General features: G+C 40.0%; 1 long non-coding RNA gene across 1 annotated transcript in view; it reads left to right on the plus strand.

Moving 5' to 3' along the window:
- The first annotated feature begins 9,550 nt into the window (after positions 1-9,550).
- The window catches only part of LOC132593706 (uncharacterized), a 71,127-nt gene continuing 61,933 nt past the window's right edge, over positions 9,551-18,744 (plus strand). Inside the window, exons 1-2 of the long non-coding RNA XR_009559486.1 lie at positions 9,551-9,679; positions 10,034-10,125. This is a non-coding gene — a long non-coding RNA (uncharacterized lncRNA). The remainder of the gene's footprint in view (positions 9,680-10,033; positions 10,126-18,744) is intronic.

The following is an 18,744-nucleotide window of genomic DNA, read 5'->3' on the forward strand; positions in this document are numbered from 1 at the left end:
AGCCAAACACCAATGTGAACAAAGAAGTGAAAGTCAATAAACCCTGACACAGATTGTGGCAGTAACAGTACTGATGCCAGGATTTTCCCACAGACTGTCTGCCCATCTATGTAGAATGGCTCTCAGACTTCAGTCACCTACACAGAATGTAGATGTCTGAGCTCTACCCCATCCACTTGGAAATTCTGCTTTGGTTGGTGTCCTGTGTGCCTGGAATTCTGTCTTTTATAATTTCCAGATGGTACTGAGGCTGGTGACTAATTGCAGCCCTAAGGAAGTGGCTAGACTTCCAGATCCTGAACCCTTAGTCTTCCTTGCCCAGTCCCCTTCCCTCCACACCATTCTTCTGAAGACAGCAGATTGGAAGATGTTGGCTTTGAGGAATTGTCAGACTCCCTCCATGGAGAGGTCAGACAGGGCAGAAGTGAGTAGGTCCCCTTGACCATCTGTTACACTGAGATCCAGAGATGCCTTCTGCTACCGTCGCAGTGATCTCCTCCAATGACCAATCTGTGGGTGCTGAGCTCAGCCAGCAACCCTTCAGCTCCAAGCCCTGACAACAGGCATTTCTGTAGGACAACTGGAGCTGGAAGCACACTGGGTGAGGAGTGCTGGGACAGCCTGGGGATACTGTGAAGAAGTGGGAGTAAGGAAGGGCACTGATGGGTATGTGGGACTGGAGAGCATTCAGGACTTGGGCCTGTGGTGGAGGACAGGAGAGGTGCCATTGATGGGATTAGAAATCTACGTGAGGCAGACAGGGAGGGCAGTGAAATGCTGCTAGGGAGGTGGATATAATTCAGTAAGCAATGGGAGCTCCTGAAGGTGTTTTCAGAAGGTAAATAGGGACAGTAAGATGAGCCTGAGGAAACTAATCTCAGAGCAACATGAGTGATATATTAGAGGCATGGGAATTTGAATGCAAGAAAACCAGGCATACTTGCAGGTTCAATAATTCACTATTTGTCACCTTGTTGAGGAATTAACTAAGAAATTAATAAGACCTAGTGATAGGGATAAAAACAGAAATTCTCACCTATGTGTGGCTGCCTACATAGAGATACATGGCCACCTATTCACAGATAAATACATATACATCAGAGTCTTAAAGTCAATCAGCCTGTTTAATACAAAAATGCCTCCTCCACTCACTCCCAGTTCTCTATCCACACCACATCCATTATGACCAAGGAGAAAAAAATTTAGGATTCTTAATAATTGAATTTCATTTTACACATAGGGAAGGAAATTATTTTTGGTGATGCACTGGCTTTAAAATACAGAAATATATAACCACATATTTTTGTCCAGAAAGAGGAGGAAATGCTGAAAAATGATGTGGCATAGCCTGCCTTGCCTCCATGAAAACCCCCATCACTGTATTTTAAATTTCTGTTTCCCCTCTAGGTTATAAGATTCCTTAGGGCAGGGGTCAAATCTGTCTTGTTCATTGTGTTAATCCCAATAACTAGAGCAGTGCCTAGTTGACATACAGGAAATGCTTATGAAATACTCTTGATTGATAAATTGTTTATTCAGGTACATTATAATGTCATAGAAATAATTTCAGACCTCATAACCAGAAACAGGTATTTTAAAACCCTGCCAAATAAATCCAGGCCTCTGAGGACTGAGGTCAAGTGACCGGATTCAAAGGCCATTCAAAAGGGTGGCCTTTTCTAAACATGTTTACACCACGACAGCAGAGCAGGCTCCCCTCACGTTAAGTGTCTGTGGCCTGGGTCTGACACAGGGAAACTAATCTGAGGGGTCCCATGCAAGTATTACATGAATCACGGCCAACATAATGTAGCTCCTCAGAGAACTGAATGATCACTTATTTTCATGACCTATATTATGCATACTTGATAGAGTGAAGTTGCAATACCAACTTTGTTCAAGGTCTGAAGACCTTAATTCATATTTCTGTAAACAGTTATTGAATTAACTACAGTGTGTTATATGATTATGAGGATGAATTGGAGAAGCTAAAGGAGGTAAGTATAAAAGTGAAAGTGTCTACATCATTTCATTGGAGGGTGTACTAAGACAGAGTAACCACTACAATAAACAATGTCAAATTTCAGTGGTCTTGCGTAATATACAGTTAATACCTTGTTCATGCAAAAGCCAGGGCAGAGATTCCTAGTTACACAGCCTTCCTAGGGAGCCCACCACTAAGTGTGCCCAAGGCACCCAAGCTCTTTCCATCTCCGGAGACCATTGTCTTCAACACGTGAGCCCCACAGAAGGGAAAGTCAGAGACTAGAAAATCAAGCATGAGAGAGTTGTATAGGCCAGTTCTGGAAGTGGCAGATATCAACCAGGTTAATGGGAACTAGGGTTCAACAATGGACCCAGAAGGAAAATGAAGTAGATTTAGAGAACACATAGCATTATTTCTCCACAGATGTTAGCAAGGTTTCTGTTTATCTCCTTAGTCAGTGGTTTTACCCTAAAGTTAGACCTAAATCAATCAAGCACAAACTAAGAAGTGATGTGGTACATACAGTAGGAAGCTATAATTATTAAATTGTATTATATTGTATATAATTAATTATATGTAAATATTTATTAACACTATTTTTATCAAATAGTGGATAATTTTATTCCCATCTCAGTTTCATAAACCTTCTTTCTTATGAACTTTAGCACTTATACACTTGGCTACTTTGGTAGACATCCAAAATCAGGCTGGCGCTTTCTAAAGTTTTGTTTTACAAGTATGATCCACTTTTTCCATTCTAGTAGAGATGACCTTTATAAATTCGAAGATCTAATCATTTTAGTTAATTCAAAACAGGTGGAAAATACCTTATAGGAAGTCATTTGTTATGCACGAGATCAAGCTGAAATGTCATCGCCTCTCTGTAACTGTCTCTCCTTGAGATTTCCTTTCCCAGATATAAGTAATCGCCCCTCATCTGGGCAATCTGTGTTTTCACAGCATTTTACACGTACTCAGTTTTAAAATGAGTCATGTTATAGTATAGTTATTTGCTTATATATTTGTTTTCCCCAGAGACTCGAACTCCTTGGGGCTAAGAGAGTTTGTATATTCAGGGCCCAAAAGAATTTCTGGCACATAACAGGCACAGAGTAAGTGCTACTGAACAAATCAGTGATGTTTCTTTCATCATGCCTTGTAGCATTGTGTCCACACCAACTTTATAGCACTTAGAAAACTGCACTGTAATTTGTTGTTTTATGTGTTTGTTGTGTTGTATTGTTTTTATGTGTTTCTATGACTCTCTGGCTAGTAAATTGTGTAAATTAGGGCAGGAATAATATCTTATTGCCAATTGCCTACCATATGTTTTTCTATATATTCAAATCCTAACTTGTTCTAAAAATGATTTTGTATGCTTCATACCATATATCCAGTACAAGAGGATAAAAAAATAGATAACTGAAGAAATAATGGCAAAGGGTAAATAAGGGTAAGAAAAGTGATCTAAAGAGTCCAAAAGTGAGATGAGTACATAAAATGCCTGGCAGAACATCCTTTATATTATATTTTCAGTCAAACAATCCACAAATTAGGATCTCCATTTCATCACTCTAGACCTTCTCTGTGAAGGAAAGGATTTGACTTTCATGATTACTAAGTTTTCTTGCAGCTCTTTTAAGACAGCTACCATGTCCACTCAAATCTTGTGTCAAAGCAACTTCCAAGGAAGTCTGTAATTTTCTCTCTATTTTACATACACCATCGAGACAATTTGAAAGAACAGCTGCAATATTACAAACTTTTAAAACAATTTCTTGGCTCATATACACAAATGTTGTCTAAGAATCACTTTCACATAAGATCAGAGAACTGAAGTTGCTAGATAAATAATGACATGAGGGAATCATGTTAGTAGGTTTGCTTATCCTGGGACCTCTGGGCTTTGGATACAAAAAGAACCCAACATGCCTCACATAGAGCACGTCTGAAGTGCATGCAGTTTGTTCAGCTGATGCATTCAACTCTCAAGAATCACCATGTGGATATGTGTGAATTTCCATATGCTGGTAGCTCTAGCATGAAGGAATATGACTAAGACCCCAGAGAAGACAAAACATTCCATGAGACTCCCAGGGAATAAGCATTAATGAAAGAGGAATTTTGATAGATGTCAGATTGCACCTGGTGAAAGTACCAGGGTATTTGCATGCCTATTCCTACCTCTGAGCACACTCATACCCATTCACACACACACACAAGCACATACAAATACACAGCTGGTACAAATATGGGAGAGTCCTACAGTCAGGTGAAGACCCAGGGCCATGTGAAGAATTTGGGTCAGGGGAAGAATGGAAGCCTGGAGTACCCAGTCCTAGAGTACATGTGGCATGTTTGTCTTCTTCCACAGTAAGAATCATGAGAAATGGATCTTGCTTATTCATTTACATCCTGCACATCTCATTTAGACCTAGGCATACAATCAGTTATCAATGCGAGTCTGTTGAAAGATTGAATAAATAAATCAATGAATGTATGAACGCTAGACCAGAACAGTCCCCATAGACTAGAGCTCCTGTAGAATGACCATCCAGCCTCCTGATTGCTCCTGCTGCCCAGACAGGAGCTAGATAATAATACTGCCTTCCATTATTAGAGTGTTTTAAAAGGTACTAAGGAAGTTCATGTCTGTTAAACACATTTTATCCCCACAACAGGCTCTTGTTATGGAGGGCAGACACCTTGACCCTACCTTTACCTATTAGGGAACTATGGGGCACAAAGGTAAAGTAACTTGTCTCAGGTCATGCATCAGTGGAGCCTATTGATAGAAATGTACCTGAAGACATTCAGAGTATCATTCCCTGTCGCCTCTTCTACTGGGAGACACACACACACACACACACACACACACACACACACACACACTATACATCTAACAATCGATTTTCATTATTCGTGGTAGTTATGTTCTATAAATTTCTGCAAACACTGAATTAGTGAGTCAGTGAATACTGAATCATTGCTCCTAGGAAATGTATATGTATATCACATAGATCATAAATTCTAAAAGCAACTCAGATCAGTAGATTCTTTATTTTATTTTACGAAAGAGAAAATGAGGCTCAGAGGTGTTGAGGGGTTGCCCACAGCCGCTCCACTGACACTGCCGGAGTTGGGATTCAAATCTGGTCCAGTGGCCCCAGAGCCAGGGACTCTCACACTGTCCTGCACAGCCGCCTCTGGTCTCTACCCCTTGGTCCCTTCTATACAAGAAGGAGACAAGAACAGAGGGGCACTTAGTTCAGCCTCAGGTGGAAACTTGTCCTTAGGAGGACATGAATTGTTCTTACTCTGTACTTGTCTGTGAATGCCAGAGAAAGCACTGGAGTATTGATTAGAAATTACAAATAAATTTTAGTGAGGAGGCAAAGTCACAAATACAGAATCTGTGAATGTTGGGGCTTGACTGTTTGTATCATGTCATATCATATCACAGGAATGACCTCTCCCTTATGGCTGGTCTCTTGACAAGGGGAGGAAGGCCAGATTTGTGATAAAAAGATGACCCACTGGTAAGCAACAGAGACTTCCACCAGCTTTCCACCTCTACATTCAGTCTACAGTCTGTCCACCACACAGACATAGTTTAACTTCTGGCCTCCATACCTTCAGTATTCTTATAATAATTGTAGGTCCTGAACCAGTATAAAAAGAGAGAGGGGAATGTATCTTATACAACGGACTGTGTTCCCTCTCAGGTAACCACCCCCTACAGTACAGGAAGGGAACGACCTTTGCCAACAAGATGAGAGTGGGAAGCACAGTGAGGAAGCCACAGCAAGGCAAAGGAAGCAGAGGGAGGAAATTCGGATTAGGAGCTTCAGAGAGAACAATTCTGTTGTGCGGTCATCAACGGGGACACAGTTGATTTTGAACAGGTTTTGGGCCTGTCTGACATCTAAAGAGCACAGTGGCAACGTTGCTGGACTAGCAAACAAGGTAATGGCAGCAGGTCAGAGAACAGACAGCAGTGCCCAAGGTGAGGAAAGCAGAACACCTTCTGCCTTGATCTCTGCACCATCACCTGAGGAGAGCAATCAGGGCAGCAGCTCTGAGACCATCACCGCTATGCCCTGAGTCTCTGCTCCTAACTGGCCCTGTATTAGGTATTTTGGTATTAGGTATTAGTAAATGTACTAAACATTTAGTTCTCACAAGAACACCACCAGGAACGGTATTGTGCTTTTTCCACAAGTGAGGAAAGTAGGTCTTAAAGAGGTGAAGTGATTTGCCCAGGGCCATTCAACCAGTCAGCAGCAAGGCCAGGACTGAAACCCAGTGCTGGCTGAAGACAATGGCCATGTCCCCTCCACTTTGTAGATGCTCAGATGCCTTCCATGGGTAACAGAGAAACACATAGGTATGGATCTAAAAAGAGCTGGCAGCAGTTTCCCGGCACTAAAATTCTCTACTCTATTCAGTAATGAAGCCATATTAAAGGGCTACGCTGAGAGAAAGGAAAATGCAATTCATCAAATTGTTACAGGCTTGTCTTCTTATAATAAGAAATTGACCTTCTGAACTAAGTGTTTCAGTCTACATGGTAATAATGGCCATGTTCTAATAATTATAGATTTTTCATTCTCATTATCATTAAACAAATAATTTGTTATAAAAGACATAGCTCTAAAGTTATTCAACTACCTTATTGTAAAAAAATGCAAAAGGTTTTGGAATCATGTAGATTTTGTATCCTCTTATATATGAATCAATTTTAAAACTAAATATGAAGTAGCATTCAGCTAAATATGTTTGATGTTTTGCTGAATGCAAGACATTTGAAAAAATAATATTCTGGGATGTTCTATGATTCCCAAGCATGGCTGGATATACTCCTTCTTACCCAGGTACACATGAAACACACCCATCAAAACATAAGGAAACAGGCAGTTACCCTGTGCTTCCAGGAAACAAAAGCATTACTTCAACACTCTTCTATCCAGCTACCTCCTTAGTCTTTGCAGAAAAACAGATACCTTTCCTTCAGCTCCCAAGTTTTATGTATTGTATTTTTTAAATGATGTACAATTGATTCAGTGCCTTTGAACTTCCTCTAAACATCCAAAGCACTTAGGATCATTAAGATGCTTTCAGAATGCAGAGAATGTATCCCTCAAGTACTCTGCCACTTGCTGTAGATTGAACATTGCCTCTCTCTCACCCACCCTGGGTGTCAGCTCATGGCTCATTACTGTAAATTGCTACCATGGTGAATCATGGAGATGAACTGTGGAAAACTTAGTCAAGAGGAGTTACTAGGCCATGTGTCTGTGGGAGGTGCTAGATGTTAATGCAGGAATATAAGATTCAAGGGTTCTGAAGATATCTATCTTCTGAATCAGTGATCATACTGCTGTGCAGGAACATAGGATGAAATTTTTTAAAGTGGGCACCACTATCCTGATTTGAAGCCACTCATTCTGAGACATGCCACAGGTGTGACAATGTATAGGACCCAATGGGAATGACAGCAGAGGGTCCAGGCTCGCTGGCCAAAGGTAGAAATAACACCATGTTGAACTGAGTTCATTGTCTTGGGCTCCTCATTTGAGGGATCTCCAATCTATGGTGGTGAATGGCAAAGGGACAGGGACTCAGGGAGGTAAAACAAGTCAGGAGGCTTAATACAGGTAGGGACAGTGAGTTTAAAAATAATCAATACAGTTTCCATAAGTCACACAAGGAAATCAAGTATAATACGCTTATTCTATAGTAGGACTATCCTAATTTCTACTCACATACCTTAGACTTGTGAAATCTTTCAAAGTTGCCATCCTTGATGCTCATCTTAACCTGATTTGCCTTTGAAACAAAAACCTTAAAGGGCAATAAGTAGTTTCAGAACTACTTTATAAGTAGTTTTCTGTGTCTTTCAAATTTTTTGACTCTAATCCATAATAAAAAATACATTTTATATCACGACAAGTACAAATATATAAATACATAAAAGTATACATACATAGAGACAAAAGCTTAATGAAATGATATTTTAATAGGTGATGATGACTGTAGGAAAAAGAAAATAAAGGAAGATTATGACCAAAAAGTGATGTAGTATGCAGTTAATAATTATATTTATCTAGAATATTTCATAACATGGTACAATGTTGACAATAAAACAATAAAATGAAATAAAGGAAAAGATAGGCAAAAAATTGTGTACAAATGGTATGACCTCAAGTTTTAAACCAATGCTACCTTGATAAATTCAGTTTATTAATTCAATTTTTCTTTAGGACTCAGAAGGGAAAAGGACATTCTTAAAATGAACAGGGTCCAAATCCTACTTACTCTACAGAAAACCAACAGAAGTGTGGCTTATCAAGGAAAAAGATGAGAAGTTCCATAAAATTATAAAAAGGAAGCCACGGTTTTCTGATAAATTCAGACTGTGTACACAATCTATTTATATTATTAAAAGTATGAGTCTGAATTAATTAGAATAAGAGCAGTCACAACTATTAAGAACCTACATTTGGGAATACTCTTTCACCTACCCAAAAGAAAAATAGAACTAGAGTGATTCATAATTTGTGCCATGCAACTAATGAGAAATATTGAGTTATTTTACTACTTATCATTCATTCATTCATTCATTTATCTGAGCACCCAATATTTTCTAACCACCATGATATTCCTGGCTCTTTAAAAGGGCATGGAGACCCCAAAGATAAATAAGACAGAGTCTTGTCCTCAAGCAGCTCAAAACAGAGTGAATTATCCAGGCTAGTAGATACTGACATTGAACGTGATAAGCACAACACTTGAGTCAAACATAAAGGGCTTTGGGAACAGGGACACTCTAGGTCTTGGGAAAATGGGAAAAGATTTCTCATTTGGGCTGAGTCTTAAAAAGTGTGTGGACTTTACCAAGTAGACAAAGGAGAGAAAGGCATTCCCGAGAGAGAACAGAGGTTCAAAAGCTCAGAGATAAAAGAGGATGCTCCCAGCCTGGGAACCCATATGTTTCAGTATGACTAAAACATAGGAAAATTGACGGAGAGAGAATGGGAAGAGATGAAATAAGAGGAAAAAACAAAGTGGTTTTTATGCTATTCTAAACGGGTTGGGGTTCTCCTGAATGCAACTGAGAGCCCACAAAATGTCTGGGACTAAGAAGTAACAGATCTTTTTTGTGTTTTAGCAAGATTATTCTGGGATGAGTTTGGAGGCACGCCGAGTTAGAGACAAGGAGGTTTATTTAGGAGTTGGACTTAGGCCGCAGACACTTGTCACCAAGAGAATCTGCAAACAGAGACACTGCCCTCAGTGAATCCAACGTCCAACTTTAGATCCCCCAATTGCAACCGATGGAGACATGCTTTTTCTTGAGATAAATGTGTTCTGTTTCCTAGTACTTTGACACAAAGAGAAGTGCTGGCTTCATAGATATAATTAATCCTCTTTTTTCTGCCACTGGGATAAACAAAGGAAGAAAAAAGAAATAGATGTTATAAAAAAATAAAATCCAAGGCAGATCAAAGGGGATGTGGCGGAGGATTCAGCAACTGCCACCCTTAAGCAAAGAACAATAATGAAGAAATGAGTTTTGGCAGCCCAGCCAATGGGATATTAAAGAAATTAATCCAGAAGGGATGTAATGACCTGAAAAAAATGATGAGCAAAGACCAGAAGGATCAGATGCGAGAAGAAGGGAGCAGGCAGGTAAGAGCCATTTTCTTCTCTGTCCTATTTGAAGGATATCAGATTTAAGGCCTCAGCAAAGAAAGAAGATATGAAAAAGCAAGCCAAAGAATTGATTCGAGAAAGTCATTTAAATTTCTTATTTTTCTTATTCATTTCTGTTGTTAAGGCAAAGAATGGTATTTTAATTCACTGTCATAACAGAAGAACTGGCTATTATAAAGGCAGACTGATTCAAGAATGATGAAGTTCCACTATACTCAGGATGCATTTTCAGATACTTTGTTTTTCCAGCTAAAGATTAGATTAGAGTTGCTTTTGAGACTCAGACCTTTAATATACTGTATGTTGATGGTTTTTATTTTTTCATTCCAGAATGGACTTCAGTGCAACAGGGAATTAAACTGAAATCATTAAATTATTTCTACTTAGCACTTTAGAGAACATTTCTATCCAGCCTGCCTAAGGTTAGTGAATACTATAATAAATTGTTAATACTGAAGTCTTCGGGATTTATCTGATTTTTAAATGATTTTTCCACCTCATTAGGTAGAGTCTTATTTTCTTTTGGTTCTGTGAGTTAGAAACAGAGAGGATAATCTTGTTGGTCTGAGAATATTTTCCTAACCAAAGGCTCTCAAATGAACTTTGAAATGGCATGGCCAGTCACAAGGACAGGTCAGCATTTATAGCAAGTTCTGAGTAAAAGCTGCACAGGTTCAAATTCTCATTTATTAACTAGTTTGTGCTTTTTACACAAAATTGGATGTCTGTTCCTTGGGCCTAAAATGAGGGTGCTCATCGTTGGAAATTTAAACCGACCATTCAGTCCCATATTTTTGAAAAGATCCATCCTTACCCATTGTTTTATTAATCAGGAAAATGTGTTACCAAAAGTTCTGATTATTGAAGAAACTGCAGGATAAAAATCAAAATAAGGAACCCTCAGATAATTTGACTTCAGTAGTCAATACTATGCTCCAGAATATGAAAAAAAAAAAAAGTATGTAACATTATGACCATTTACCTTTTTTTTTTCCCCACTAAGATATCTTTTTAGTTCTGATATTCCCAATATTGGTTAAGTCTGCCTGTGGTCTGTTTTCTAGAATTTTAGCCTCTGTTTCTCTACCCTAGTTACTGCCCACACTGAAGAAAGAATTTAGACTCACTCCCCATAAGTCAAGGTAAGGGAGAATTTGCCAAGAAACCTGCCCTTTACCAGAAGTGGGTGAAGTGGCAGCCTCAGCAGACAACCTCCCAGAGGCGTTGTCTTGTGGTTGGCTGCAGTGAGAATGTTCTCAGCTTCCTAGGGGAGGGAGCCCTGACCCAGCTTTCAGCCGGGGCCTGCTGCTGCAAAACTAATTACCAGTGTGAAAAAAAGACTGAATTCAGGTCAATGTTCCCTCAAACATTGTTTACATTTGATTTTAAATCCATACAATGGCAGAATTGACATTTGCAGCTCACGACTACATTCATTTGCAAGGTTTTATGTTATTTTATTTTCAGGTTAGAAATGTTTGAAGAGGCATTTATCATTAAAGCCGTGGCCTTTGCTCCTGGAGCCTTGCCTCCCAAGTACAATAACAAAAACTGCTAATTAAAAGAGGGAAAACATCCAGGAGTGATCACAAAGGGGCATCACTTCCTCATCAGCATAGAACAATAGACCAGCTCCTTCCAGCACTCCAGACAGGGAGGCTTAGTATTGGGAAGCCTGCTCTACCCACCCAGGGCGTTCACTTAATTCTACTGGCTTAAGGACATGAGAGGACATCCAAGATATGCTAGGTTATGCACAAAAGCAAACAATTCCCAAATCTCTGTGATTGAATCCAACAAAAGTTCATTTCTCACAGTCACAAAATCCTTTGTGGTTCCAGGCAACACTCTGGAGAAACTTGCCCCCATATAGTGACTTAGTAATTCCACCTAAGAGAGGTGCTGCCATCTTGTCAATATACCATCTGGAATATTACCCTCCTTGTTCTATCCAGGTGGGGAAGAAAATGCTAGACTCACACCAGTAATTCAATGCTTCATCCAGGAAGTAATGAATGGCACAGTTAATTGGCCAAGCTGGTCACATGACCCCACCTAACTGTAAGAGGGCAAGAAAACATTCTTTCAGAGATAAAATGAAGAGAATCTGATAAGGATGAGCACTAAAGTATATACATAACACTTACATATATATGATCCTTCTCAGTTTATGTAACACTCAAATACATTGTGGGATAATTGTTTCTTAAAGAGGGATCCTTTCTCTTTTTCAATAAATTTTTAAATTACTCACAGATACCTCTACTTTCCTTTTCTCATTTATTTGCTCTTTCCATTGACATGAATTTTTTTCCTACCACATGTCAGGTAAGTCCGTTAAGAAAAATTGATTTATTCAAGAGAGAATATTCTTATATGTTTAACATAGCTCTCAAAAATGCATTTTGGTACACTCTACCACCAGAAACTATCATCCAAAAGACAATTTTATGACCTCTATGTTATGGACAAATAAAATGAGACTCTAAGGCAATTGTGTTCCAAAGCCCTCTGAATTAGGAAATGTTTGAATTAGGACCTTCCATTTTATATATGGGGAAACTAAAACATAAAGAGGTTAAGTAAATTGCCAAAGGTCACATAGCTAACTAGTGGCAGGGTCAGTATTCAACCCAGATATCCCGGCTATATATATCACTTTTAACCACAGCCTTATGTACAAAAAAAAATTTTAATATTGCCTTCTGTTAAAGAAGGAGTTAAAGAACATGAGTCTGGACAGGCAGACAGAGAACATATGTTGGAGGGCTTCTTGTGTCATGCTAAGAAGGATGGGTTAATCCTCTAAGCCAGAAACCAGCAAAATGTTTTCTATAAAGGGTCAGATAGTAAATATATCATGTTTTATAGACCCTATACTGTCTACAAATACTTAATTCTTTTTCATTGTTTATGGATTTTTTCATGTATGGAAGAGTTGAGTTTGTATATGAGTTTTGTTTGTATAAAAACAGATCATGGGCCAGATTTTTCCCATAGGCCATAGTTTTCCCTGCTCTAAGCAATGAGGGACCTTGGAGAATTCTAACTGAGCATTGATATAATTAGATTTGTGGTGGGTGGATGATGTTTGTGGTAGATGGTTGGTGAGGGGCAAGATTAGGAAAAGGAAGCAGCAAAAACTCTCCATCTAAGAAATGATAGGTGCCTAAATGGAGGCAGTGGCAATAGGAAGTGGAAGAGGGCATGCACAAGAGAGATCTTAGGCTAGAACACTGATGAGATTTGTCAGTTAACTGTGTGGGCTGAAGGAGGGAAATAAATCCAGGAGGACCATGGGTGCAGAGTGGTACCAGGCACCTCTTAAAGAATATCAGAAAGAGAGAGTAAAGGAGGTTGAAGGGGGAATATACCCTGGGATGAAGAAAGTTTGAGGTGTCTGGATTGGCCTGGTGTAGTTGTGCATTAGACACTTGAGCATTTATGTTTGGGACATAGGAGAGATATCTGAGTAGGACATATGGGCTCAGAGTCAACAGATGGATTTTAAGCTATGGGAGTATATGAGACAGCCCAGGAAGGACTAAAGAAGAGAAGAGGCTGATGAAAGATCCGTGATATCAATATTTAAATAAATATCAATATTTAAGGATGCTATGGAGAAAGAGACACCTGGAAAGGAGACCAAGGAGCTCAGTGAAGAAACCAAATGAGGGAAAAAATTAAGAAGGATAAAGAGGTCGGCAGTGGTAAATACTGCAAGGAAACCAAATAAGATGACTGAGAAGTGTCCGTGGAAGTTGACCATCAGAGGCTCATTGGTGGTTTTAGAAAGAAGAGTTATGTCAGACTGGAGAGGAAGGACGTCAACTTGCAAAGAATTAAAGAGAAAGATGAAAACAGGAATTCAGGTGAAAAGGATTTGTACATTGGGTGATGGGAAGGACCCACATGAGCCAAAGAGAGGGATTCTTTGAAAATATTGGAAAAAAGAGAGAGATAGCTTTATGGAACAATGTTACTGAGAGGTGCAAGGTGGAATCCAGAACACAGGGAAATGGGTTCACTTTACGTGTGAGGATGCAGAGAAGCAGGAGAAATGCTCAGTGTCACAGAGACTGATGCTCTGAAATAGACAAGCAGAATGGTAAGGAAATTCATAGCTGATGAAACTCTTTTGGGTCTGTGAATAAGAAGCAGTGCCTTAGGTAGCTGTATATCTAGAGATTCAAGAAAGGTGGTGAACAGGGTTTGTTCCCAGGGTCAAAGAAGCCACCATCCATCCCTACCTACAAGTTAGTAAGTCCAGATATTCTTTGCAAGGATCTACTGGTGTAGAAAAGGCAACTTCCACTACCTTTGGAAAATTTTGGCTAAAGTTCCTCTTAAAGGAGTCCCAAGAGCTCTTTGCCTTCTTTGATATGTGGCCAGTAGGTCCTTCACTACAACATTTCTATGTAGGCCAGTTATACCATTAGAATGTGTCTCAGTGGTGTAGGTAACATCTTCAGGTTGAGAACTCATGGTTTAGAGGGATTAGTTGACAACTAGCTGAATGCAAGAGGGGTGGTCTGAGCACCACAAGAGTGTGAGTGTGGTTAGGAAACCAAGAGAAGGTGAACTGTATTGAAGTTCAAGTTCACTTCCTTCATATGGAGACTTGTGCTGGCCTTGAGCATGGAGTTGTGGTCATGTGGCTGTTTGCAGCAAACCCCACAAAGCACTCGTTCTTTGCAGCCTTATAGTGCCCATGAAAGTCAAGCCTCTGGAAGGGAAAGAAAAACATACTATTAGTTATTTATGAAAAGGTATTTTTAACATCCTTCAAAATAAGACAATGTGGGAGGAGAGATTTATCTCTATGGGAATAGCAGTCTTGAGAGAAACATGACTATTGTTTTTAGAGATCAGGGAGACAAGGCAGTCCTGGAAGAAGGAGAATCATTCTCAGTAGAAATCCACTGTGGGGTGGGGGTTCCTGGGAAGTAGTATTCTGACTAGGGCATGATGAGTTTATGATATGCAGTACAGACCTCACACGCAAACACTTGGAGAGGCTGGGAGTACAGAGAGGTGTGCTGCCTTCTAATCTGAATTGCAGATGGAAGCAATGATGGGATGGCCTTGAAATGAAGAATCCTGACAGAGCCTCAGGCTTTTCATCCTGAGTCCTCAGATCCCTCAGAGTAGACACAATGGATGAAGGTTAATTGCAATGAGCCAGGGGAGGGTCTCAGTGAAGAGGTGACTCAGGGAACTTTCCTCTCCCCTTACCTCTTTCCCTCCCTCTTTCCCTCCCTTCCTTCCTCCCCTCTTCCTTCCTTCATGTGCCCTGAGTGAGGTTCTGCTCACTGTTGACCCAGTTCCAATATCAGCTCTTTGTGAAGCTTTCCCCGATGCTCCTCTCACCCCCAACACAATTTAGTGAGCCCGCCTCTGTGTTTCCATTAAATGAAGACAATATTTTCAACTCAGCAGCTTGTTAGTTGGCTGTGAATATGTCTTCCCTTCTCACTGGACTCTGAACACCCAGAGAGTGGCCTGTGCCCACCTCCTTCATCCTTCTTCCCTTGTTCCCTGACTAGGTGCTGCCCACGCAGAAGGAATATTTTTTAAAATGTTTGTGAATTTAAATATATGTGGGGATTTTGCAAATCAAGAATGTTTTTGAAACTTCAATTTCTTGGCTAATTAGACATAAAATTAGGAAAGTGACTGAATGACAAATATTAAACTCTGAATCCTCTTCAAGATGTATAATAATGTGTGGAGCAGCAGGAACCTTTATTCTCTCCCTCTGAAAATATAATTACAGAGCTAGAGAAGACTAGAAGAATCATTTGCCCCATTCTCCCCTGCCTCCAAGTAGGTTATATTAAATTATCTCAAACAGATGAAAATCTATCCTCCCTTTATTTCAAAAAATGAGATTTTAATTCTACCATTCTAGTATAAAAAAAGGCCTCAGTCAAGCATCTCATCCTGATTTCTTCTCTAAAGCCCACGTGACTCATTTTAAGTTAGAATAGAGCCAGCTTGATAAGATTCCTTTTGTCATAATCTTACAAATTATAAATACATATATAGTCTCGACCAAACCAGGTTTAAGATGTGAAACATGATGGTAAAAGGACACAATAAAATGGTTTTTAAGTCACTACATATACAGTAGTTTCTTCTCAATCCCTCTTCCCTGTACTTGAAATTCTAGGATGTAGGGACGGATGTAGGGATGTAGGGATCATTTATTCCTTTCTGTTTTCATGAGAATTTTAACTCTGAATCTGTAAACAGTAGTAGTCATCCCTACTAATAATCAGAAGAAACTGAATGGATTGGGAGGAGGAGAGAATGGTGAGGTATGGATTGAGGTTGTAGTGGGGAAGACTCAAGAGATTGGGGGATTGAGGAAAAGCCAACAGAGACTGTCCCACATCATGGATGGAGGAGGGGTGGGGCACACAGCAGGTGTGCCAGCCTAGGAATGGGGGAGGGGATCTCTGAGGACTACCCACATAGCTACTCCAAGGAGGTTAAGTATAAGTTCCCACTATCTCTTCCATGTCTTCTCTGTAGTTCCATGTGTGGGACTACAGTCAGATTTCAGAAGTGGATTTCCATAACTAGGAAGGAAAACAAAAATCAGAGAGGCATTGGATATCTGGAAAGAGGACCAAAAAGGAAAATAAGTTACATATTAGGATAAAATGATAGAGTTAAGAGTAGAGTTTCCGGGGTCAGCTGGATTCAGACTCCAGTTCTGACATGTGTATGTGAATTGGACAAGTAATTTGTTCTCTTTAGACCTTGCTTTTTCCATCCATAATAGGGATAATGATATTTTTCTTACAGGGTCTTATGATGATTGAATAAAATAATAAATATCTGTAATACAACATGTGCTCAGACAATAGAAGTTACTTCTGTATTGCTTATAACAAAGAAAAATATATGTATCAGTATCTTATTAAAGCTTAGCAGGAGGAAGATCCTGAAGGAGAGAAATAATAAACTATTTAGTTGTACAGCATTAATTAGTACTGATTTAAGATATGGAAAAAAACATTGATAGCATCTTTTTATTGTTACATTTCAGTAGAGGTAAAGAACAGATATGAGATTCCTCTTACCTTTACTTGCAGCCTTCATTTCTTATAAGGTCTTGTCTTCCTCAGATGGGAATTCTACAATGAGGCATAGTGGATGCAGTCATGCCCACCCAGATCCACCCTTGTAAGACCAAACACTCATTCCTCCAGCTGCTAGGCCTGTTGGCAACCAAAGGCTCCCAGCTGAGACCGTTCCCAGGAGAGAGCTGCCCTCAGTCATGGGGAGCTGCCTCACCCAAGACCATGCCCTCCCCAGAGCAGCCAGCCTCTGGTGCTATTTGATGTTGGTTTACGGAGACCCAGCCCCCATGCCTCCATTTGGGACAACTCAGAAGGGTCCCACAGGGGGTCAGCTGAGCCTTTGTTGTGACTGCAGCCTAGTCAGCTTCTCCCTCTGTTCTATTCTGCTGCTTTATGCCTCACAGGGGATGGTCCGGAGAGTATCTCCCAGGCTCCATCTCAGTTTGTTTCTCATGACCCAACCTGTGAGAAAGGGTTTCAGGAAAATTTTGCCATTGGAGAGAGATCACCAGGATTCCAGAGAGGGAAAAGAGAGGGATGTAGAGAGTGATGGGTACCCGTGTGCTCCAGAGGTCACTGATTATGACTGAAAACTTTGTGAAAGAGTTGCAGACGGGCCAAGAGGAGAGGGCAGAGGATGAAATGTGAGGTGGCTTGGCGTGAGTGTGGAAGATTCCAGACTCAAGAAAGCCCACAAAATTTTACAAGTCTCCAGGGGAAACTCAAACTCAGAGAGAGAGAAAGGCTACAGAGTCACCTCCACCTGGCCCAGCCATATCGGTGTGATGAAATGCCAACCTAACGTGGTTATCCCTATGCTAACACCTTATTCAACAAAAGTTTTCTTCTTTAGAAGTTTGCCCTCGACTCTACAGTAGAAATCAAAGAGAAGATGGAATTTATCTGACTCACGTTCTCTTTATCAGTATTTTTCCCCTGGGCCAAAACAATTCCATAACAATACTTAGTCCCCATTCAGCTTTCTATTGTTCAGACAAGAAACTGAAGCTGTTTGCTTTGACCTCTACAAACTCTGGCTTATAGCTTAAAGGGCATAAATGCTCTGTGCCACCAATTCTATGCTATTTTTAAAAGGGCAGATTTTATACTGTACCGTAAAAATACTCACCAGGTGTGCTGTAAACATGACTGTTTGAGAGTTTCCTGGCTAAGCCTTCATAATATGGGATTTATTGAGCATTTTATTATTTCTAGCTGATAGTATACTTATGTTTCTGTTTACACTTAGAGGTAGTGGTGAGTTTGATAAAACCAGGTCACTTCCCCCAGAAACTGATGGTCAGGTTGGCTTTCCATGGAGAAAATCCTTTCAATATTGAGATAAATCCAATAGCATCTTGAAAGATTGCCTAGCAGAGTGGTTAGTTAAGTGCCAAGTGAACAGTCCTTGGAACCAGACAAAACTGCCTGCAAATCATAGTTTTGCCTGTTCCAGGTGAGGGCTCCTCTCTCAGCCCTGGCTTTCTCACCTGCAAACTGGGGAAAATCATGGTTTACACTTTATAAGACATTTTGAAGGTGAGGTGAGAAAATATGAGAGATGCATTGGGTATTAAGGTCTAGGCACAGGTTCTGGGTTCAATAAACACATAAGCTATTTTCAAATGTCTCCCCTTCATTTAGAAAGAAAGAACTTCTAAGAGCACAGCCTGTGCCTATTACTTTAAAGAACTGTCTAAAACCCAAAAGAGCTATCAAGGCAAACATCCCAGCTCCCTACACTGCAGACAATGACATGCAAATTGGGTCAATTTGGATCTTACCCTTCAGGCCAATCTAGAAATCTATTGTTTCCAAGTTCTTCCAAGATTATATTTTCCAAAGAGAAACAAGTCTCTCTCTCTTCCTTTAAAAAAAAGTCACTGTCTGGGTCAATATATTCCGTGGGTCATGGAAACAAATTACAAAGCTAATACAATGGATTTGAGA

The sequence above is a fragment of the Globicephala melas genome, chromosome 17 (assembly GCF_963455315.2).
Source record: "Globicephala melas chromosome 17, mGloMel1.2, whole genome shotgun sequence".
NCBI classification, from domain to species: Eukaryota; Metazoa; Chordata; class Mammalia; order Artiodactyla; family Delphinidae; genus Globicephala; species Globicephala melas.